This window comes from Balaenoptera physalus (assembly GCF_965194825.1).
Source record: "Balaenoptera physalus genome assembly, chromosome: 18".
In the NCBI taxonomy this organism is placed as follows: domain Eukaryota; kingdom Metazoa; phylum Chordata; class Mammalia; order Artiodactyla; family Balaenopteridae; genus Balaenoptera; species Balaenoptera physalus.
The window spans coordinates 36,442,306-36,468,018 of NC_138899.1; positions in this window are offsets into that span (position 1 = coordinate 36,442,306).

The following is a 25,713-nucleotide window of genomic DNA, read 5'->3' on the forward strand; positions in this document are numbered from 1 at the left end:
AGGCCATTCCACTGATTTAATATTAATCTTATCCAAAAGCATCCTCACAGAACCATTCAGAATAATATTTGAACATGTTATCTGTGCTCTGTGGACCAGCCATGTTGGCACATAAAATTAACCATCACAGTGGATATAATTCTTTCAGACCTTAAACTGGATTAAAAGTAATTTTCTGTCAGTTAAGGGATTGTGACGTGAAGAAGAGAAAGGGTGTTATTCATATCGTGTACTGGAAGTTGTATTTTATATATCCTTCACCACTTACTTTCTTTAGAAATTTACTCTGATAAGCCCAAATCCTCATGTCTTGAAGCTGTTTTCTTCCTCATCTAACATATTTAAAATCACATAATTTACACTATCCCTCAACCTTCCTTGACACCAAGTTCTGAACTGATTATGAGTTCTATCTGGTGAAAAGTTCCTTTCTCTTCTAGGAACAGAGCACCACACATCTGGCACAAGCTATCCTCCAAGAAAACTTACATTCTTCACGGTGTTAATCTCATACTCAACATGTCCCTGAGGCACTTTAGTCCTGTGTGGCACTGGCTGCTGTCAGAGCTTGTTGCTCTGAAATTTCTTCAACTTATTAAATGTGCTTAAATAAAAATTTTTCTCAAATCCCCACATTTGTTTCAATTAGAGAACCACTTACCACTGATTTCTACACTGAAGCAATTATTCATATTTACAGAGACAATGCTCACAAGTCTTAGGGAGGGCCAATAACTGTTTAATTTTCTTTCAGATGTTCTTTTTCCCAGCTTTGGAATTTTTCTGTCCTTGTATAACTTTACTATTTCAATGGTAGCACATGTGTTCCCTTCTAATCATTCTTTTCCTGCTGTAAAAGGATGTGATTCAAAGTTCCTAATCCTACATGATCGGGCATTACATCATTGAATAATTATTGAGCATATGGTATGTTCAGACATCCATCACATGATTGGGGTTCAGACTGGGGTTCATCAGTGACCAAAATAGATAAGGCGTTTTACTTTCATGGACTTCATTGAGTTCTCCTTCTCCATTCAAATTATTTTAGCTGAATATTTTAACATTTTAGTTTTATTTTTAATTGATCACTTTTCTTCTATATATGGCTCTTTCAGAACAATGGAAATGTGAAGACATTTTCATAAAAACAAAGGTAGATAGTTTATCAGCAATAGAATTTCACTTCAAAAAGAAAGGAAATATCACAGTAGAAAGGTGTGAAATACAAGAAAGAATGGTAGGCATAAATATTAGTAAAAAAATGTAGTATAAGAATTATCCATATAAAATTTTTTAAAATGAGGAACATAATAATAATGTAAAATTAACAATAATGCATAATTGGAAGGCTTAGAAAATTTCAGACCAAAACCCTGGAAAATATTAACATATAAACCATCTAGAGGTTGATTGGTATTAAAGTTCTTTAAGGTATTTGCATTTGTAAGGAAAAGAGTAAATTTAATTAACATTAGACTCAAGTCAAAATAGTAGAATTTCAAGGGTAACCATTGAAAGGAAAAAAAAAAAAAAGACCTAGAAAAAGAATATAGAAAATTTGGGAGCTATGAGTAAATAAAGTGTTCAGCAATAAAGGGAAAAAGATAAAAAGAAGCATAATACATGAGATAAGTAGAAAGAATAAATTTAGGTAATAAGAAAAATTAAATCTCAGAAATAAAAACAAACATGAATTAATTAAACCCATTAGTCCAAATAAAGATTTTTTCAGATTGGATTAAAAATTCAGCTATAGGGGAGAAGATGAAGATGGTAGAGTGAAAGGATGTGGAGCTCACCTCCCCCCATGAACACATCAAAAATATCTTTATGTGTGGGGCAGTTCTCACTGAAAACTAACTAGAGACTTGCAGAAAGACTCCTATACAACCAAGGCTGTAAGAAAAATCCACAGGGAATTTGGTAGGAAGGGAAGTGATCAGGTATGAACCTGTGCCCCAGAAGGGGACACAGAAGATGAAGGGCATTACATGGGCAGAGATGTTCCCTGGTGAATCAATGGTTTGAGCCACATGTTGGGCACCCTAGCCCTAGGGTTGGACACCAGGAAGAGGAATTCCCTTAGCTGGTTTGAAAACCAGTGGACTAACAGGACTGTAAGATACTTAAACTCCACTTATGAAGAGTGTGCATACACTTTCTTACTTTCTAAACAAAGTTGGAGGAAGCAGGTTGAAACTGCAGGTGACTCTGGCTGGTTCCCCTGCAACTGCCAATGTGTGAGCCCCAGCCTGAGCTGGGCACCCATTCCAGCCCCACTTACTCTGCAATGCAGCTCCACACTAAGGCAAGGTGAAGGGTGAGGGGAGTGCTCAATTGTGAGGAATAGAGCAGCTCAGACCAGACTTGGAATGGCATCTGAACAGTGAGGGGGGAGCCATTACTGCATTTATGGAGGCAGCCCATCAGGAACAGTCTGGAACTCTGACTGGGACCAGGACAACCACAGGTCAAGCCCTGACCCACAGTGAGCACCTGCTCCAGCCTCTCTTGTTCCAGCATTGCTCCCTTCTGGGGTGAGGGTGCCCATGCTGGAAGAGGGGAAAAGCATACCCTTTGGAACAGAGCCAGCTCAGAAAAAAACCCTAAGGACTTCTGCTTCAGCAACTTGGAACCTGCCCCTGCTCCCAATTAGATGTGCTAATCACTGAGCAGAGGAGAAGCCCTGGCTCTGGATCTAGCCCCTCAATCTTCAGACCCATGTACTACTAAGGTGATAGCTGCCAGCACAACATGTAGGAAGATGTGATTCATGATCAGATCAGATCCACCTCTCCCACCAGAAACACTGAGCTCATGTAGACTGTATAGAGACATTCCTACATGAGGACACTATTTCAAGACCAGAATAGGTAACTGTTTAACCTAATTTCATAGCTATGGAGAAAGTTAAGCAAAATGAGAAGACAGAGGAATTTGTTTCAGTTGAAAGAACAAGAGAAACCCCCCCACAAAACAACTAATAAAAGAGAAATAAATAATTTACCAGATAAAGAGTTCCAAGCATTAGTAATAAAAAAGTTAACTGAATTAGAGAAAAAAATAGATGAACACAGTGACAATATTAACAAAGAACTAGAAAATATTTTACAAAAATAGTTAGAACTAGAGAATAAAATACCTGAAGTGAAAACATACTTAGAAGGAAATAACAGCAGACTAGGTGTTACAGAACACATAAGCAATCTGTAAGACAGAATAATGGAAATCATCCATCAGAAGAACAAAAAGAAAAACAAACAAAATGAAAAGAGTTTAAGGGACCTCTGTGATAAAATCAAGCAACATTTACATTATTGAGGTCCAAGAAGGAAAAGAGAAGAAGGGGTTGAAAATATATTTGATGAGATTATGACTGAAAATTTCCCAAAGCTGCAGAAGGAAACAGATATCCAGGTAGAGGAAGCACAGAGGGTCCCAAACAAGATGAACCTAAACAAATCCACAACAAAATATATTGTAATTAAAATGGCAAATATTAAAGATAAAGAGATAATTCTAAAGGCAGCAAAAGAAAAACAGAGTCAATAAAAGGGAACACCCAAAAGGTTATCAGCTGATTTTTCTGGAGAAATCTTGCCAGCCAGAAAGGAGTGGCATGATATATTTAAAGGGGTGAAAGGGAAAAATCTGCAACCTAAGATGCTCTACCCAACAAGGTTATCATTTAGAAATGAAGGAGAGATAAAGAACTTCTCAAAGACATTACAAAAAAAATTACAGATCAGTATCTCTGATATAGATGCAAAAATCCTCAGTAAAATATTAACAAAATATCAGGATGTCCTGTGAGGAGATTCAGCTCATGTCCCAAGCTGAGGTGTTGGCTCAGCCATTTCATGAGGACCTCTAGTCTGAAGGGCCGGGAGCAGGGTCTCTGTATGGGGCCCATTATGAGCAAGTGAAACAGACTAAGCACAAAGGAAAAAAAGGTGGATGGGCTAGGCCTGAAGTGAGATTGCCAGATTTATGTCCTTCCCAGATGAACTGTGGATCCTCTAGTAACAGGAGGTTTGAAGAGAGAGGACCTTCAAGATGATGGAGGAGTAAGACATGAAGATTACCTTCCTCACAACAAGTACATCAAAAATGCATCTACATGCTGAACAACTCTTTTGAAACACCTACTGAACGCTGGCAGAAGACCTCAGACTTCCCAAAAGCTGCGTGGCTGACAGGGTCGTGGTACTACAGCCGACTGTCAGGCCTAAGCCTCTGAGGTGGTAGAGACGAGTTCACGACATTGGACCAGCAGAGACCTCCTGACCCCATGTAAAATCAATCAGTGAGCACACTCCCTGAGATCTCCATTTCAACACTAAGACCCAGCTTCACTCAATGAACAGCAAGCTCCAGTGCTGGACACCCCATGCCAAACAACTAAGAAGACAGGAAGACAACCCCACCAATTAGGAGAGAGGCTGCCTAAAATCATAATAAGTTCACAGACACCCCAAAACAAACCACCAGATGCAGTCCTACCAACCAGAAAGACAAGATCCAGCCATATCCAGCAGAATATAGGCACCAGTTACCTCCACCAGGAAGCCTACACAAGCCACAGAACAAACCTTACCCACTGGGGGCAGACACCAAAAACAGTGGGGACTACAAACCTGCATCCTGAGAAAAGGAGACCCCAAATACAGTAAGTTAAACAAAATGAGAAGGCAGACAAATATGCAGCAGATGAAGAAGCAAGGTAAAAACCCACCAGACCAAACAAACGAAGAGGAAATAGGCAGTCTACCTGAAAAAGAATTCAGAGTAATGATAGTAAAGATGATCCAAAATCTTGGAAATAGAATCGAGAAAATACAGGAAACGTTTAACAAGGACATAGAAGAACAAAAGAGCAAACAAACAATGATAAACAACAAAATAGATGAAATTTAAAATTCTCTAGAAGGAAACAATAGCAGAATAACTGAGGCAGAAGAACAGAAAAGTGACCTGGAAGATAAAATAGTGGAAATACCTACCTCAGAGCAAAATAGAGAAAAAAGAATGGAAAGAATCGAGGACAGTCTCAGAGACATCTGGGACAACATTAAACGCACCAACATTCAAATTATAAGGGTACCAGAAGAAGAAGAGGAAAAAAAAGGGATGAGAAAATATTTGAAGAGATTATAGTTGAAAACTTCACTAATATGGGTAAGGAAACAGTCAGTCAATTTCAGGAAGCTCAGAGAGTCAAATACAGGATAAATCCAAGGAGAAAGAGGCCAGGACACATATTAATCAAACTATCAAAAATTAAATACAGAGAAAAAATATTAAAAGCAGCACGGGAAAAACAACAAACAACATACAACTGAATCCTCATAAGGTTAACAACTGATCTTTCAGCAGAAACTCTACAAGCCAGAAGGGAGTGGCAGGACATATTTATAGTGATGAAAGGGAAAAACCTACAACCAAGATTACCCAATAAGGATCTCATTCTGATTTGACAGAGAAATTAAAAACTTTACAGACAAGCAAAATTTAAGAGAATTCAGCATGACCAAACCAACTTTAAAACAAATTCTAAACGAAATTCTCTAGGCAGGAAACATAAGAGAAGGAAAAGACCTACAAAAACAAACCCAACACAATTAAGAAAATGGTAATAGGAACATACATATCAATAATTACCTTAAATGTAAATGGATTAAATGCTCAAGCCAAAAGACATAGACAGGCTGAGTGGATACAAAAACAAGACCCATATATATGTTGTCTACAGGAGACCCACTTCAGACGTAGGGACACATACAGACTGAAAATGAGGGGATGGAAAAAGATATGCCGTGCAAATGGAAATCAAAAGAAAGCTGGAGAAGCAATTCTCATATCAGACAAAGTAGACTTTAAAATAAAGTCTATTACAAGAGACAAGAAGGACACTACATAATGATCAGGGATCAATTCCAAGAAGAAGATATAACAACTGTAAATATTTATGCACCCAATATAGGAGCATCTCAATACATAAGAGAAATGCTAACAGCCATAAAAGGGGAAATTGACAGTAACAAAATAATAGTAGGGGACTTTAACAACACACTTTCACCAATGGGCAGATCATCCAAAATGAAAATAAATAAGGAAACACAAGCTTTAAATGACATATTAAACAAGATGAACTTAATTGATATTTATAGGACATTCCATCCAAACACAAAAGAAGACACTTTCTTCTCAAGGGCTCATGGAACGTTCACCAGGATAGTTCATAACTTGAGTCACAAATCAAGCCTTGGTTAATATAAGAAAATTGAGCTCATATTAAGCATACTTTCTGACCACAACACTATGAGACTAGATATCAATTACAGGGAAAAAAACTATAAAAAATACAAACACGTGGAGGCTAAACAATATGCTACTAAATAACCAAGAGATCACTGAAGAAATCAAAGAGGAAATCAAAAAATATCAAGAAACAAATGACAATGAAAACACGACTGCCCAAAACCTATGGGCTGCAGCCAAAGCAGTTCTAAGAGGGAAGTTTACAGCAATAAAATCCTACCTCAGGAAACAAGAAAAATCTCAAATAAACATCCTAAACTTACACCTAAAGCAAATAGAGAAAGAAGAACAAAAAAACCCCGAAGTTAGCAGAAGGAAATTAATCTTAAAATCATATCAGAAACAAATGAAAAAGAAATGAAGGAAACAATAGCAAAGAACAATAAAACTGAGAGCTGGTTCTTTGAGAAGAAAACAAAATTGATAAGCCATGAGCTAGACTCATCCAAAAAAAAAAAAGGGAGAAGACTCAAACCAACAGAATTAGAAATGAAAAAGGAGAATCAACAACGGACACTGCAGAAATACAAAGGATCATGAGAGATTACTAAAAACAACTATATGCCAATAAAATGGACAACCTGGAAGAAATGGACAGATTCTTAGAAAAGCACAACCTTCTGAGACTGAACCAGGAAGAAATAGAAAATATAAACAGACCAGTCAAAACCCTGAAACTGAAACTGTGACTAAAAATCTTGCAACAAACAAAAACCCAGGACCAGAAGGCTTCACAGGCGAATTCTATCAAACATTTAGAGAAGAGCTAACACCTATCCTTCTCAAACTCTTCCAAAATATAACAGAGGGAGGAACACTCCCAAACTCATTCTACAAGGGCACCATCACCCTGATACCAAAACCAGACAAAGATGTCACAAAGAAAGAAAACTATAGGTCAATATCACTGATGAACATAGATGTAAAAAGCCTAAACCAAATACTAGCAAACAGAATCCAACATCAAATTAAAAGGATCATACAACATGATCAAGTGGGGTTTATCCCAGGAAAGCAAGGATTCTTCAGTATACCCAAATGAATCGTTGTGATACACCATGTTAACAATTTGAAGAATAAAAACCATGTGATAATCTCAATAGATGCAGAAAAATCTTTTGAGAAAATTCAACACCAATTTATGATAAAAAATCTCCAGAAAGTAGGCATAGAGGAAGATACCTCAATATAATAAAGGCCATATATGACTAACCCACAGCCTGCATCATTCTTGGTGGTGAAAAACTAAAACCATTCCCACTAAGGTCAGGAACAAGACAAGGCTGCCCACTCTCACCACTGTTATTCAACATAGTTTGGGAGTTTTAGCCACAGCAATCAGAGAAGAAAAAGAAATAAAAGGAATCCAAATTGGAAAAGAAGAAGTAAAACTGTGACTGTTTGCAAGTGACATTATACTATACATAGAGCATGCTAAAGATGCTACCAGAAAACTACTAGACCTAATCAATGAATTTGGTAAAGTAGCAGGGTACAAAATTAATGTACAGAAATCTTTCGCATTCCTATACACTAATGATGAAAAATCTGAAAGAAAAATTAAGGAAACACTCCCATTTACCACTGCAACAAAAAGAATAAAATACCTAGGAATAAACCTACCTAAGGAGAAAAAAAAGTGTATGCAGAAAACTATAAGACACTGATGAAAGAAATTAAAGTTGATACAAACAGTAGGAGAGATACACCAAGTTCTTGGATTGGAAGAATCAACACTGTGAAAATGACTATACTACCGAAAGCAATTTATAGATTCAGTACAATCCCTATCAAACCAATGGCATTTTTCACAGAACTAGAACAAAAAATTTCATAATTTGTATGGAAACACAAAAAAGACCCCGAATAGCTAAAGCAATCTTGAGAAAGAAAAACGGAAATGGAGGAGTCAGGCTTCCTTACTCCAGACTATACTACAAAGCTGCAGGAATCAAGACAGTATGATACTTGCACAAAACCGGAAATACAGATCAATGGAACAGGATTGAAAGCCCAGAGATAAACCCACACACATATGGTCATCTTATGTTTGATAAAGAAGGCGGGAATATACAATGGAGAAAAGACAGCACTTCAATAAGTGGTGCTGGGAAAACTGGGCAGCTACATGTAAAGAATGATATTAGAACACTCCCTAACACCATACACAAAAATAAACTCAAAATGTATTAAAGACCTAGATGTAAGGCCAGATGCTATAAAACTCTTAGAGGAAAACATAAGCAGAACACTCTATGGCATAAATCACAGCAAGATTCTTTCTGAACCACCTCCTAGAGAAAGGGAAACAAAAACAAAAATAAACAAATGGGACCTAATGAAACTTAAAAGCTTTTGCATAGCAAAGGAAACCATAAACAAAATGAAGAGACAACCTTCAGAATAGGAGAAAATATTTGCAAATGAAGCAACTAACAAAGGATTAATCTCTAAAATTTACAAGCATCTCATGAAGTTCAATATCAAAAAACCAACATCCTAATCCAAAAATGGGCAGAAGACCTAAATAGACATTTCTCCAAAGAAGATATACAGATTGCCAACAAATACATGAAAGGATGCTCAACATCACTAATCATTATAGAAATGCAAACCAAAACTACAATGAGGTATCACTTCACAGCAGTCAGAATGTCCATTATCAAAACATTTACAAACAATAAATGCTGGAGATGGTGTGGAGGAAAGATAACCCTCTTGCACTGTTGGTGGGAATTTACAATTTACATATAAGGTGATATAACCACTGTGGAGAACACTATGGAGGTTCCTTAAGAAACTAAAAATAGAACTACCATATGATCCAGCAATCCCACTACTGGGCATATACCCTGAGTAAACCATAATTCAAAAAGAGTCATGTATCACAATATTCATTGCAGCTCCATTTACAATAGCCAGGACATGGAAGCAACCTAAATATCCTTCAACAGATGAATGGATAAAGAAGATGTGGCACATATATACAATGGAATATTACTCAGCTATAAAAAGAAACAAAATTGAGTTATTTGTAGTGAGGTGGATGGATCTAGTATCTGTCACACAGAGTGAAGCAAGTCAGAAAGAGATAAACATATACCATATGCTAACACACACACACACACACACACACACACACACACACACACACACACACACATATATATATATATATATATATATATATATACATATATATATGGAATCAAAAAACAAAAATGTTCTGAAGAACCTAGGGGCAGGACCAGAATAAAGATGCAGACATAGAGAATGGACTTAAGGACACGGGGAGGGGTAAGGTTAAGCTGGGACGAAGTGAGAGAGTGGCATGGACATATATACCCTACCAAATGTAAAATAGATAGCTAGTGGGAAGCAGCTGCATAGCACAGGGTAATCAGCTTGGTGCTTTCTGACCACCTAGAGGGTTGGGTTAGGGAGTGTGGGATGGAGACGTAAGAGGGAGGGGATATGGTGATATAAGTATACGTATAGCTGAATCACTTTGTTATACAGCAGAAACCAGCACAACAATGTAAAGCAATTATACTCCAATAAAGATGTTAAAAAAAGAAAATGAGCAAAAAATCCAACAATTTATAAAAAAGAATCATACACCAGGAGCAAGTGGGATTTATTCCAGAGATTCAAGGATCATTCTGTATTCTCAAAGCTAAATAATGTGATAAACCACATTAACAAAAGGAAGGATAAAAATCACATGATCATCTCAATAGGTGAAGAAAAATCATCTGACAAAATTCAACATCCATTTATGACAATAACTCTCATAAAAGTGAGTATCGTGGGAAATACCTCAACATAATAATGTGCCATACATGACAAACCCACTAACCCAGTTGACATCATACTCAACAGAGAAAAGTTGAAAGCTTTTCTCCTAAAATCAGGAAGAAGATAAGGATGCTCATGCTGCCCAATTCTATTTAGCATAGTATTGGAAGTCCTAGCCACAGCAATCAGACAGGAAAAAGAAATAAAATGCAACACATTGGAAAGGAAGAAGTAAAGCTGTAACTATTTGCAGATGACATGATAATTTTTATAGAAAATCCTAAAGTCTCCAGCAAAAATCTATTAGAACTAATAAATGAATTCAGTAAAGTTACCAGATACAAGAATAATATACAGAAATCTATTGCTTTTCTGTTAATTAACAATCAACTACCAGAAAGAGAAAAGAAGAAAAAAAAAATCCTGTATAAATCACCTAAGAATAAACTTAACCAAGGAGGTGAACAACCTATGCTCTGAAAACTATAAAATATTGATGAAGGAAATTGAAGATGATACAAAGAAATGAAAGATATGTCATGTTCATGGATTGGAATTAATATTGTTAAAATGTCCATACTACCCAAAGCAATCTACAGATTTAATTCAATCCCTATCAAAATAACCAGGACATTTTTCACAGAACTAGAACAAATAATCCTAAAACTTACGTGAAAGCAAAAAGACCCCAATTAGCCAAAGCAATTTTGAGAAAAAAAGAGAGAACAAAGCCGGAGGTATCCTGTTGCCTAACTTCAGTCTCTCCAACAAAGCTACAGTAATCAAAATAGCATGGTAGTGGAACAAAAACAGACCCATAGATCAGTGGAACAGAATATAGAGCCCAGAAATAAAACAACACACTTATGGTCAATTAATCTATGACAGAGGAGATAAGAATATGCAATGGAGAAAAGACAGTGTCTTCAATACATGATGCAGGGATAACTGAACAGCTACATTTATTTATTTTTAAATTATATTTAAAAAATTTTTACACAATTTTTAAAATTCACACTCTATTTACAGTTATTACAAAATATTCACTATATTCCCTGTATTGTACAATACATCATCGTAGCCTATCTTACACCCAATAGTTTGTACCTCCCACTCCCCTGATGGTAATGACTAGTTTGTTCTCTATATCTATGCGTCTGCTTCTTTTTTGTTATATTCACTAGTTTGTTGTATTTTTTAGATTCCACACATACGTGATATCATACAGTATTTGTTTTTCTCTGTCTGATTTATTTCACTTAACATAGTGACATCCATGTTGCTGAAAATGGCAACATTTTTTCATGACTGAGTAGTATTCCATTATACATATATACCACATATTCTCTATCTATTCATCTGTTGATGGACACTTAGGTTACTTCCATAACTTGGCAGTTGCAAATAATGCTGCTATGAACACTGAGGTGCATATATCTTTTCAAATTAGTGGGTTTTTTTTTTCAAATATATACTCAGGAGTGGAATTGCTGGGTCATATGGTAGTTCTATTTTTTAGTTTTTTGGGAAACCTCCATACTCTTTTCCACAGTGGTTGCACCAATTTACATTCCCACCAACAGTGTACAGGGGTTCCCTTTTCTCCACATCCTTGCCAACATTTGTTGTTTGTGTTCTTTTTGATGACAGGCTGTCTAACAGGTGTGAGGTGATATGTCATTGTGGTTTTGATTTACATTTCCCTGTTGTTTAGTGATGTTGGATATCTTTTCATGTGCCTGTCAGCCATCTGTATTTCCTGTTTGGAAAAATGTCTATTCAGTTCTTCTTCCCCATTTTTAATTGGGTTGTTTGTTTTTTTGATGTTGAGTTGTATGAGCTATTTATATATGTCTCTAACACCATACAGAAAAAGAAACTCAAAATGGATTAAAAACCTAAATGTAAGACCAGATATGATAAAACTCATAGAGAAAAACCTAGGCAGAATACTCTTTGACATAAATCATAGCAATATATAATTTTTTTGGATCCATCTCCTAAAGTAAAGGAAATAAAAGCAAAAATAAACAAATGGAACCTAATTAAAATTAAAAGCTTTTGCACAGCAAAGAAACCATTGATAAAACAAAAAGACAACCTACTGAATGGGAAATAAACCTCCATATGAAAATAAGCAAATTTTTAAAAAAATAGTATAAATATTTCAGACATTATGAACCCCAGTCCTGAATTTAAAGTATTAATAAAAGAGATTCTCAATTTCCTTAGTAAGTAATAAAATACAAATTAAGACAGCAATAATGTTAGATTTTACATATAATGAGAGTAGCAAAAGTTAGGAAGTTTGAAAATAAGTTAGTGAGTTTATGGAATAAGAAATCCTCTTATATGTTGCTGGAGCGTAATTTGTTACAAACACTTTGAAAAATAATTTGGCATTATCTTATAAATTTCAACACACTCACCTTTCATTCAAGCAATTTACATTCTTAGGTATAACACCTACATAAAGTCTCATACACAGACATGAGATATATTCAAGAATGGTTGTTAGAAAATTCTTCATAATAGTAAAAAATCTGGAAATGTTGTCCATCAGTAGAAGAGTACATGAATAAATTGTGATATATTCACAAATTGGAACACTATAAAATTGAAAATAAATTAATTGGACTTGAAAGGATGACATGGATTAATTTTAGAAAAAAATTTAATAGAATACGGGTCACAGAATGGTACTTTCAGCGTGATGCTATTACTTGTGACCCTAAAACAAGGAAAATCCTTGATGTATTATTCAGATACGCATACATATGTACATGGCTACTCACTCTATGAAATATTGAAATAAGAAAAGGAAATGACTCATGTAAAATTTAAGCAGAGAGATGAGACTAAGGCAGTGCACACATGTAAATTTTTTATTTGGAAATGTTTTGCATTTAAGTATGTGCTGACTTTAAAGGTGTTCATTTTATCATCATGTGTAATAACTTACATGTATAATACATGTGTTCTTTTTGTGGTCCATGTATTTCATAATGAACATTGTTCATTATGTTAAATGAACAATGTTCATTGAAAATCCATAGAAAATCATTGATGTTCCATAGAAAATCATTTAAAATACAATGAAAAGAAATAGAATTTGAAGGAAGTGGTCTAGTGTTGCTTACCCATGTCTGGCATTAATAATTTAAAGGTCAAATCATGACATAAGAATATATGACAAAGGAGGCAACGATATACAATGGAGAAAAGACAGTCTCTTCAATAAATGGTGCTGGGAAAACTGGACAGCTACATGTAAAAGAATGAAGTTAGAACACTCTCTAACACCATACACAAAAATAAACTCAAAATGGATTAAAGACCTAAATGTAAGACTGGGCACTATAAAACTCTTAGAGGAAAACATAGGAAGAGCACTGACATAAATCACAGAAAGATCTTTTTTGACCCACCTCCTAGAGTAATGGAAATAAAAACAAAAATAAATAAATAGGACCTAATGAAACTTAAAAGCTTTTGCACAGCAAAGAAAACTATAAACAAAATGAAAAGACAACCCTCAGAATGAGAGAAAATATTTGCAAATGAATCAATGGACAAAGGATTAATCTTCAAAATATATAAACAGCTCATGCAGCTTAATATTAAAAAAAAAAAAAACACAACCCAATCCAAAAATGGTCAGAAGACCTAAATAGACATTTCTCCAAAGAAGATATACAGATTGCCAACAAACACATGAAAGGATGCTCAACATCACTAATTATTAGAGAAATGCTAATCAAAATTACAATGAAGTATCACCTCATACCGGTTAGAATGGACATCATCAGAAAATCTACAAATAACAAATGCTGGAGAGGGTGTGGAGAAAAGGGAACCCTCTTGCACTGTTGGTGGGAATATAAATTGATACAGCCACTATGGAGAACAGTATGGACGTTCCTTAAAAAACTAAAAACAGAATTACCATATGACCCAGCAATTCCACTACTGGGCATATAACCAGAGAAAACCATACTTCAAAAAGACACATGCATCTCAATGATAATTGCAGCACTATTTACAATAACCTGGTCATGGAAGCAACCTAAATGCCCATCAACAGACAAATGGATAAAGAGGATGTGGTACATATATAAAATGGAATATTACTCAGCCATAAAAAGGAACAAAACTGGGTCATTTGTAGAGACATGGATAGACCTAGAGACTGTCATACAAAGTGAAGTAATTCAGAAAGAGAATAACAAATATCATATATTAACATATATATGTGGAATCTAGAAAAATGGTACAGATGAACCGGTGTGCCAGGCAGAAATACAGACACAGATGTAGAAAACAAACATATGGACACCAAGGGGGGAAAGTGGGTGGTGGGTGGGGGTGGGATGAATTGGGAGATTGGGATTGACATATATACACTAATATGTATAAAATAGATAACTAATAAGAATCTGTTCTATAAAAAAATTAAATTAAATTAAATTAAAAAAAGAGTACATTGTTGCCTGTACCAAATTTAGCACCTTTGTGATTTTAACCCAAGATTGCAGTCCTGACTGAGAAAGAAAATGAAATAAGTTAAAATTATTCAACCCACCAACAACTAAAATTCTCATGCATCCTAACTCTGTCACTTTTGTGGTGAGCCTTGTCTTACATTAGATACTCTTTCTAATCATGAAAATGCCGCCTTGCCCATCCCCCATACCTGCACAGCCAGCTGTGGCCAAGTGCTAAGGTTCACTGGACACAGAGATCTGCACATTCTGTTTACCCAACCTGTGCAGCTTGCATTTCTCAAACATGCACCTGTTACAAACATTCACCTGCCTGCACACACCTGCCGAGACAGCTGCATCAAGAAGGTAGTTCTCACCAGGGGGTACTTTGGTCCCCAAAATGTCACTATTTTTGCCAATTTCTCAAGGTTTCCTCACCCAGGCCACATATGTTAGAGTGTTAGGTAATAATTTTGCATATACTCCTGTAATCCAAGTTTTGAAACAATTAGGAAGTATGGAATGAAATAGAGATCAAAATATACATAATATGTTATGTTGTGTTGTGTTGTGTTACGTTATTATAGGAGACTGCACTTGTGTCTGAGAGCAAAATGGCCTTTTTAGTACTTCCTTCATCACCACCCTAGACCTTTGGACCCATTGAATGGGATGAGCAATTTTCCAACCAGCTCTACAAAGGATTGCACTCTTCCTTGGATTGGGTGGTTAAAGATGTAGAACAAAAATCTTATATTTTATAGGTGATAGTGTAAATCGTCAGAACCATTTTGAAAAAATTACCATTATCTTATAAACTTAAGCATGCACACTCCCTATATTATGTGAAGATGTTCATAGCAAAATTATACACAAGCACACACAAACTCTTATGTAATTATGGGCAGATGTGTGGGAGAAGGTTGACAATGATACTCCCTAAATAGTTATTTTTAACATGCATTGGTTTATTGTATATTACTGAATAAAAATATAAAAGTTATAAATATAGAACAATGCTTACTTTGTTCTGTGAAACATGGTACATGTTGTTCTTATGCTCATCAACTATACCTTTACAATATTTTATGTGCACAGAAGATTTGCCCAATCCAGATTGGGATCAGCATGGTTTACTTTCAGTGTGAGCTGTGACTCAAGCTCTAAATATTATTTAAGGACTTAAATGTACCTCACATGTTTGAGGGCTACAAAAACAATTAAAGATATAAACATGCTTTTGAAGAAGCTTACTGAGAAATAGAGGGAGGAGGACATGAAGAAAAATGTGGTAAAGTTTTATACAGGCTATGGTATAAATCTGTGTAGTATATACTAGAGGTAGAAAAAGTGATAGGAACAATTTCTATTTCAGAATATTGTGTCAGGAATGGCTTTTAAAATAAATGCAATATAACTTGAATAGAGTCACAAAGAAAATGATTTTCCTGAGCAGACTGATGTGGAAAAAAGATTTTCTTGGAAGGAGATTAGAGGAATCAAAGACTCTAGAAAATTTAAATAATCAAAAACCTGAAGGCCATATTTCTGAAAGACAAAAATGTTTTACCTCACAGATATTTTTAAAGAGTGAACAACTGGAAGTATTGCCAAGAAATTCACATTTCTTTAATATCAGAAGGAAAAACAGCATAAGATAGAAAAGTGGTTTTATTTGCACTTCAAATTTAAAATATTTAAAATGTTACATATTAACAGAAAATGAAAATTTATCTCTTCAGTTTTTCTTAGGAATGCACAAATAGTAAATTTCATTATGGCTGAGAGAAAAATCTCATAATTTTGTACCCTTTTAAATCAGATACTCTGTATTTTCAAAACAATTTTAGATTTCATGCATTCTAGCTACAAGTGTTGCCCACTTATTGGGAAAAGTTTTTCTTGGTATTAGTCTATAATATCACCATTGCAGGGGGAATCTGGCATTCTATAATGAAACTCTAAATGTTTAGCATATCTAGCCAGCCCCAAAAGCTGACATGTCATTTTCTTGGGAACAAACTAAATATATAAAGTATGATTATTTCATTATTATCTATACACTAACAATGTCAGGCTCGAACAGTAAGCAATTTATATTTTCAAGGTAGGTGAGGGAAAACATATGATTTCAAATACAAACGTATATATAAACAATACTTGACTTGAAATATTTCATATGTAATGGAATATTCCAAAACTTCAAATGAAAAATAAACAGAATACAAAGAACAATAATACAAGCTTTGAGCAGAAAGGGAAAAGGTCTCACAAAACCCATATCCTTTTTATACAGTAGTGTTTCCTTTTCATTTAGCAGCTTCTGCAATATTTATAGAGCTGACTGGATAAGTTTGATTTTCTAGCTCCCATTTGCATCACAGGGTGAACCTCTGGATAAAAGTTAACAATTACAAAGAAGGGCTGGTTCTGTGAGATACATCAGTAGTGATAAGTGAACAGTCTGAAAAGACACATTTACTTTGAAAATCTAACAAAGATGTAGTAAAGAAAACCACAAATGTTGCATCAATTGTAACGATCCTAAAGCACAGAGTAGTTGAATTATGTTAAATATTTCCTGTTTACTAAAGCAACACATTAAGAGAGAACTCTGATTCATTAGTTTTTCAAATTGCAACCACAATATTCTCTTCAAAGATGAAGACTGATTATGCTACTTAAATGCTTCAAATTTTTCAGTAACTTCCCATTGCTCCTAGGAGTTAATCTCTCACTTTCAGATACTTTTCTTCTTATTCTTGGAATATTTTGCCTCTCATTTCATGTAGTAGATCACAGCAATCTCACTTCCTTAAGAATATCTCCTCTGAACACTTCTAGACTAGGTAATTTCTCTCTATCATACAATCGCAGAGTATTTTCTGCTTTTGAAATAATTTATTGATTATAGATACTTGTTTAATGACCATCTTCTTAATAAGACTGTAAACTCCCTGAGGACAGATACAATGATTGTTTTAATTGAATTGCTATTTAATGAATGAACGGGCACCTAAGTGATGAGATAAATAATTTCTATATCTTTGATTTATAATATCATCAAACTAGAAAAACTTGACATGTCTTTAGAAATATACAGAGAAAAACAAATGAGTACTATAAAGACCAAGATGAAACTTGTACTAAAGAAAACAAAGCAAAACAACTTTGAAGTACTGACGATTAAATTGTTGCTAAACTCTCAGAACAATTTTCATTAACTATCAGGCTAATGGAGCTCTTTCAAAACAGAATAAATGAATTAATCATGCTTAGAAGCAGTATGGTGATCTTCCACACCTAAAAATTTACTCGAGCTATTGCATATCTTTCCCAATGTTTTGGAAAATGTAATATTTTAGAAGTGTAAGACCAGGCTAGACAGGAGACAAGTCTTCTTAACTTCTTTATGAAGGGTGTGTTTCAAGACACCTGTATTAATTTTTTATTATTACTGGAACATTTTAGAAACGATTTAGTAGCTTAAAACAACATCAAACCATTATCTTACAGTTCTGTACCTCAGAAGTCTAAAATGGGTAGGCAGGGCTGTGTTCCTTCTAGAAGCTCATTGGAATAGTCCATTTCTTTGCTTTTCCCAGTTTATAGACAGTGCCAGCATTCCCTGGCTTGTGTTCACACATGACTTAGAACTCTGCTTTCATGGTAACAGTTTCTTCTTTGATTAACTCTCCTGTCTCCCTCTTTTCTTTATAAGGACCTGTGATTACACTGGGTCCACTTGTATAATCCAGGATAATCTCCCCATTTTATGACCCTTAATTATTAATCACATCAGCAAAATCCCTTTTTCCATGTTAAAACAACGTATTTCTTTAACATGGAAAAAGTTTCTGTGGATTAAGACATGAATATCTTTGGGGGTGTCATTGTTTAGCCCACTGCAACACGAGAATAGTGTATCTCTCAAACAATAAGCATCTTTCTCCATCTATTTGAAGAACAGAGGAGGAAAAATTTTTCCTCTACTCCTTTCAGGTCTCCATAACGAAACACAGATTAACATGAGAAAAGCATACAAATTGAAGTTTTACATGACATAGAAGCCCTCATAAGGAAATAAAAACCCAAAGAAGTGGCAAAACCTAGAGTAGGAAGTAAAATGAGAAGAATAAAGGAAGATAAGTACTATTTTAACAAGTTCTGCTTGTGCAGAATTCTCCTGGTCTCAAATCATCCTTAATTAAAAGGTTACTTTCTTTCTGGTATAAGGAGGACAGCTTTCTTATGGAATTTCATCTCCTCTCCTTAGGAAGAAAGGGGAGATGAGAATGCTCTTCTTGCATCTGCTATTATTCGAGTGCCTTAAGTTCAAAGTATCCCTTATGTTGAAGTGGCAAACATTGATCTCAGAAAGCAGTTGTGCAGGAAATAGAAAACAGTACACAAGGCATTCTGCATCCTCATAAACACAGATTTATAGTCAAAGAAGTCTAGGCAGACAGGACATAGCTGGGCACCAGGGATTGTAGTAACTTAAGTACCATATCATTTCATAGTATCAGCATGCAAAATTGTAATTACAAGTTTCCCTTTTCGGATTAGCAGAGCTGCACTACTAATACCAAGGCCATAATACTGTTCTTTAATACTTATAAGATTTTCTTTTAGCACTATATACATAAGTGTATGTGTGTGTGTATCTACATATACAAGTATGCTTGCATTGATACATAATCATATATATGCACATATATATGGGCAATATTTTTGTGCACTCCCTATAGGATAAAATAAGGTAACATTTTTATGCAAAAAATGAAGTGAACAAATTTTAAGGAGAAAATTGATTATAGATAAGGGCAAATGTTAAAGTAGTCCAAAAAATGGAGTAAAAGGAATGAAAATGCAATAAAAGAGTGAACATTCTCATTTGAATTGTAAAGAACAGATTTGACAAAGTGGAATATTGTATCAGAGACATAACGAACAATGTAAACCATTCTTCTACAGTTTCAGGAAAACATGACAAAAAGATTAAGATTATATGGATATTATGATAAATCTAGAAAAAAGAAGATATAGATTAAACTAATGAATAATTCTTATACCAGAGCATGTGTGTATGTGTAGACATGTGAGTGGGTAGTGCAGGTGAGGGAACACAGAAAACTGATAGAAAAGCAATATCTAAAAATATAAATAGATAATTTTCTTGATGCAAAATATGTGAAAATGCCTATATAAATAAGCACTTTTTAAAAGAAATAAACATTTAGGGCTTCCCTGGTGGCGCAGTGGTTGAGAATCTGCCTGCTAATGCAGGGGACATGGGTTCGAGCCCTGGTCTGGGAAGATTCCCACATGCTGCAGAGCAGCTAGGCCCGTGAGCCACAAATACTGAGCCTGCACGTCTGGAGCCTGTGCTCCGCAACAAGAGAGGCCGTGATAGTGAGAGGCCCGCTCACCGTGATGAAAAGTGGCCCCAGCTTGCAGCAACTAGAGAAAGCCCTTGCACAGAAACGAAGACCCAACACAGCCATAAATAAATAAATAAATAAATAAATAATATTAAAAAAAAAAAGAAATAAACAGTTGTTTCACACACTGCTTAATGTGTATAAATAAATATATATTACTGTGTATTATAAAATACTATTATAACAATTTTAAAATTACTGATTAAACAGTTACTGTGTGGTTGCATTTGTACTGTGCACTCTATGTTATTCATTCCATTCTGACATTGATACTGATATGTATATATCTATATATAATCATATTTTTTAAAGATAAGAAAACTGAAAATCAAAACATAGAATGAAATTAAATGTATGTCTCCATCAATTTGAAGGCTTTACTCTTCAAGTGAGGCAGTCCATCACCAAGATAGACTAACAGAAAATGCAGGCTACCTACAAAATTGCCAATCAAGTTTAATTTTACTGAGAGATTAAGAAAAATAACTATAGGAAATACTGAGAAGACATAAGAGAGACTAGAAAGTTTATATCATTTAGACCTAATTAGGTTATGTTTGATTGGAAGAGTCTATAGCCCAGAGGCAAAATTTGATCACACTCTGCTCTTAGCTATTCTTTTTCTCCTAATCTGTAGCAGAAAATTTGCTTTTAATCTCTCTATAATATGCATGGACTTTTTTTGTCTTATAACAACTTAAAAATTTAACCAACCAATGAAACAACAAAATAAAAATAATCCCTCTCCAACTTCAATCACGTAAGACTTCATTTCTGGCTCTTTCTAATAAAAAACTAAACTATTTATGACATTGAAACACTACCAAAATAATTTCTAATAAAGCACCTAAATTTTTCCCTCCAAAAGTAGGTTCACTTAGAGTTGTACAATTAATACTTGTCTCACCCAGGAGATTTTCTAAATAATATTGAATAATTTAAATTATGTTCCCCCCCTCACTGGAAAGACTGACACGTACTGTCGGTGCAAAGCTCCTCCGTGAAAGGTCCTTTTTTGTTGTCTGATTACTTCTGTAAAATCAGTAAATATAGAAGGTTGAACAAATGAGTAAATATATTGTAGGTAATGGGATCCAGGTTTTTCATTATTGGAGAAACAATTTACAAATAAGAAATGAGGGGACTGGCATGGGTGAGTGGGCAGATAGTGTAGAAAGAGCCCTGTGGTTCTGGATTGAAGTCAGTTGGTATCAGTGTGAACTCATGTTTTAATATACTGTTGCAGTTTTAATACATATTAGATGCAGAAATAAATATAGATGTGTATACATGAGGTTAGTGTATATATATATATATATATATATATATATATATATATATATATATATAAATTTCTCAGATCTACCCACTGAAAGAGCCTAAGTGCAGTGTCACCCCAGTAGCAATGAGCACATCTAGCATCCAGATAGTGATTTCTAATATCATTGTCCAAAATAGTGAACTAGAACTCCTTGGAGAAGTGGATGATTCCTGGCAGAGGTAGGGAATATGCAAGATGAGCCCAGAGCATCTTGTGATGACAAAAAAGTGCCAAAAAATTTTGAAAGTTGGTTCATATTGAAAGGGCACAGGAGACAGATTAAAAGTGCTCCCAAAAGCCAAAGCAGGAAAAATTTGAGCAACCAAGTAAATAATAATAGTATTAAATTATAATCAACTAATAAAATAAATATCTATGATTCCATACCAATATCAATAAATAATTCAGTAGAAAAGTAAATGTGGGAGAAGGGATGCCTTTTTCTTACAAGATAATTCTGATTAATAAGTATGAAAAGAATGAATGAAATAAAAGGTCACCATTAGCACCATTAGAACACTTGCCACAGGCAAGTTCCCCTAATGGATTCTAAAATGAGTGGGCAAATATAAGGAGCAACAGGATATTTGCAGTCTCAAAATATCTCCCCTCAAACAAATCTTTATTAATTTTAAATGAATAAGCAGTAATTTTACAGTGGAGAAAATTTGCCACATAAAACCTTTGGTAAATATAGGGATGGTTAAATAATAACTGCACATTAAGATAAATCCAATCCTACCTTAACTTTTTTAAAAAGGATTTTCTCTGCTTAATTAAAATCTGAGTGACATTTTTATCCTGTTTTTTAGGTAATAAATTTTCTACATGAGTATGGAAACATCTGCTCAATCAACCAAAATAGAATATATATACACACATAAAATCGTGATATTCAATAGACATGTTTATGTAAAATGTGTATCATAAACAATGGAAAAAGACTACGAAATGAATAGTGAGTGACAAAATAACAATTATGGAGTTATTATAAAATTAAGAAGGAAAACATAATAATCCCATAGCATATCTTGGATAGTGATATATATGTGCATGTTTGCGGGTGTTTAGATTAGAAAATTTAGTATATTTTTCTTCCCTGAGAAGATATATCTTGTGACAAGAGATACAGAAAATGAATGGAGTAGGGTTGAATAGATTGAACAGTTTTCCAGAAGTGTTGAGAGAATTTAGAGTTTACAACACATGTAAAAATGTCTGCTTTAGCAAAAGAAAGCATGTTCTTCCTGGCATGGAGGATAAAGAAGAGATTAATAGATAAAGATAGCGTGTGGGTGGAAAGAAAGTGGTAGTAAAAAACCACAGAGGAAATATCTAGGTTAAATCATACGTGCATTACACATTTCACACTACAGTGCTGTCGTCAGGAGATTGAAGACTATGGAAAATATTTGATAAAATATTTCCATTAAATGTGGTAAATACTTAGGTTTGAAAAAACTGAAGTTCTGATGGTAAAGCTCTAGTTATTGGTTCTCTGTTCCATTTCCTCGATCTGAATACATCACCTGTAAATACCATCAATCTCAAGGCAGAAATGCCTATTTTGTGTGCAAATATTTGCTGAGTTTCTGGCACAGTTCTTGACACAAAGTGGGAACTCAGTTTGCATGAAAAACTGACTGAATCACAAAAGGTAAAGTAAGGTGTTACTGCAGGTTGAGTAGTAAAAGTTTTGATTAGAATGTGTCATAAAATCTTACTGCTTTTGGAATGGAGTCTGAAGACACACCATGACTACCCAAATTCCGAAAGGATCATTCGATTTTTCTTTCCTATAATGATGACAAGCTATAACCTCATACAATTATCTATTCTCATTTCACCATAATTATGGCCTTTATTTCCTTGATCCCTGCACATTCTTTCATCTTGTTAATTTCTTTGTTCACGATATTATATTCTGTTGCATGTTATTAATATATATAATTAATTATTAAGTTATAATTTATAATCTTAAAATTGTATTTATCCCTTCTTTGTTTTGATAGCTCCTGTTTTCACTAGACAGGACTACATAGCATTTCTTTATTATTTCAATTTTAAGCTTATAAAACAGCAATATGCACAAAAATGGAAAATGACAAAAGCAGTATGCCTTTAGAAAATCAACATTGCAGTGATTTTCCTGAGAATAATTCCAGAACATAACTTCAGGTTGATATATTTATATTTACTCCTATGAAACTTAGTTTTGTTTATTTACATATGTTTATGGCAGGCCAATTATCTTAGTAATATTTATTGAACAATAAATATTTTCTTCACTGATTTGATACCACTTTTTATCATATACTAAACCAGGTTTTTCATTTTGGGTGAATTTATGGATTCTACATATTTCCATTCAGGGGCTTTTTCTTTTCCTCTATATTTCTCAATATTAGCTAAAAATAATTGTAGCCTTATAAGAAATTCTTATAACTGTAGGGTCAAACCTTTCTTAAATTAGAATTTTACATAATTTTAGTGAAATTGTGAACAAGCCTCATAATATCTAATTGTTATCTTAATTGATATGTCACTAAAGACACAGAATAATCCTGGGAGAACACTTTTTTTCACTGACTTTTTTTCTTAGAATTATTTTTTAGTGCCATTTAATATTTGTTAATAAAGTTTTCAGTTATTTATGAGATAGGTCCATGCCCTTCTCTTTTTTCTCTTGCATAACTTTTATTTCTATTTATAATGAAATATTGTCTTCCTTGCATTTTGTTTTTCCCCAGTATATGGGAAAATTAATACATTATTGTCCCATAATTCTGTAGTTGGTCATCTTATAGATAATCTTATTGACTGGATTTTCAAATTACTCTCTATAATTTTCCAGGTGTATAATTTTATTAACTAAAAATTTTAGATTCATTTATATAAAGAATTTTAACTGAATAATTGAAAAAGAATTTCAGTTGAATAATAATTTCAACTGAATAATAACATGTCTTTTAAGTAAATACTTTCACAAAGTACCAGAAAAACATTTCAAATTGACAAAATTAAGTATTGTATTTGGCCAGAAGGAAAGCTTCAAAGATGGTCTTCAATCATCTATGAATAAATAGAGTGTAGATGATTAAAGAATTTTAATTTTTCAAAGAAAAGGCATTTACTTTGTATTTCTTATGAGTACCTTTTAATAAAAGATTTCCCAACGTTTTTGCTAGCACTTGTTTCAAAGTAAAACATTTGCACGCATATACTGACATCTGGTGGATATTCAATTTATGATCTCGTGGCTATTCAGTGTAGTACTTCTAATGTAATGCGAGGGGAAGTAAATAAAATGTACCGTAAGAACAAAGTTCTAGCTAAATTTATAAAGAGAGTAATAATTTATTTTTATTTTATATTTATGGGAATGTAAATATAAGAAAAATGTAAACGGTTTTGTTAGATTCTTAGTATGCTTATTCCTATTGGGTTTTCAGGGTGTAGCATGTATAGAAAATTATTTATAACTCATCATATCCTAGTGTCTAATATCTTGTTTTGCACGCTGCAGATGCTTTGCACTTATGTTATTTACATAAACGTTATCCTGTATCTCAAGACAGCTAAAATTGTTACTGGGTTAAAACATCTTCAGGTAGAAGAATTGACTGAAAAAAATGGAGATGCTACACATTTAGCAATGTTTTATTAAATTAGGAAAATCTCCAGAGGTGGGAAGAAAATGCACAATGGAGTGTTATTAAAGTACAATATTCCAGAAGCAAGGGTATTTTTTTAATGTTGAAAAAGTAGACTATATAAAGCAAAGCACTTCATCTGTGGATGGCTAGACCTGTTGCATGAAGATCCCAAGTAGGTCTAAAAGCCCAACTAGTAGCTGCTGAAACTAATAACTTAAAACTGTTGTGAGACTCAATTCTGGCCCTGTGGCATAGCAAGTGTTAATTAGGACCAAGACTGGTATCATAAACTCAGGGTTTAATATTATCTTTTAATTATAATAATCCAGATCCTTAAATGCTGAATGACCCCTCCCATCCTATGAAAGAATAATCCTGAGGTTTTAGGCACTGACAAACTTAAAATTTCACATTCCCCATAGACAATATATTCCATTGTATATATGAGCCACATCTTCTTTATCCATTCATTGGTCAATGGACATTTAGGGTGCTTCCAACTCCTGGCTATTGTAAATAGTACTGCAATGAACATTGTTGTACATGACTCTTTTTGAATTATGGCTTTCTCAGGGTATATGCCCAGTAGTGGGATTGCTGGGTCATATGGTAGTTCTATTTTAGTTTTTTAAGGAACCTCCATACTGTTCTCCATAGTGGTTGTATCAATTTACATTCCAAACAAC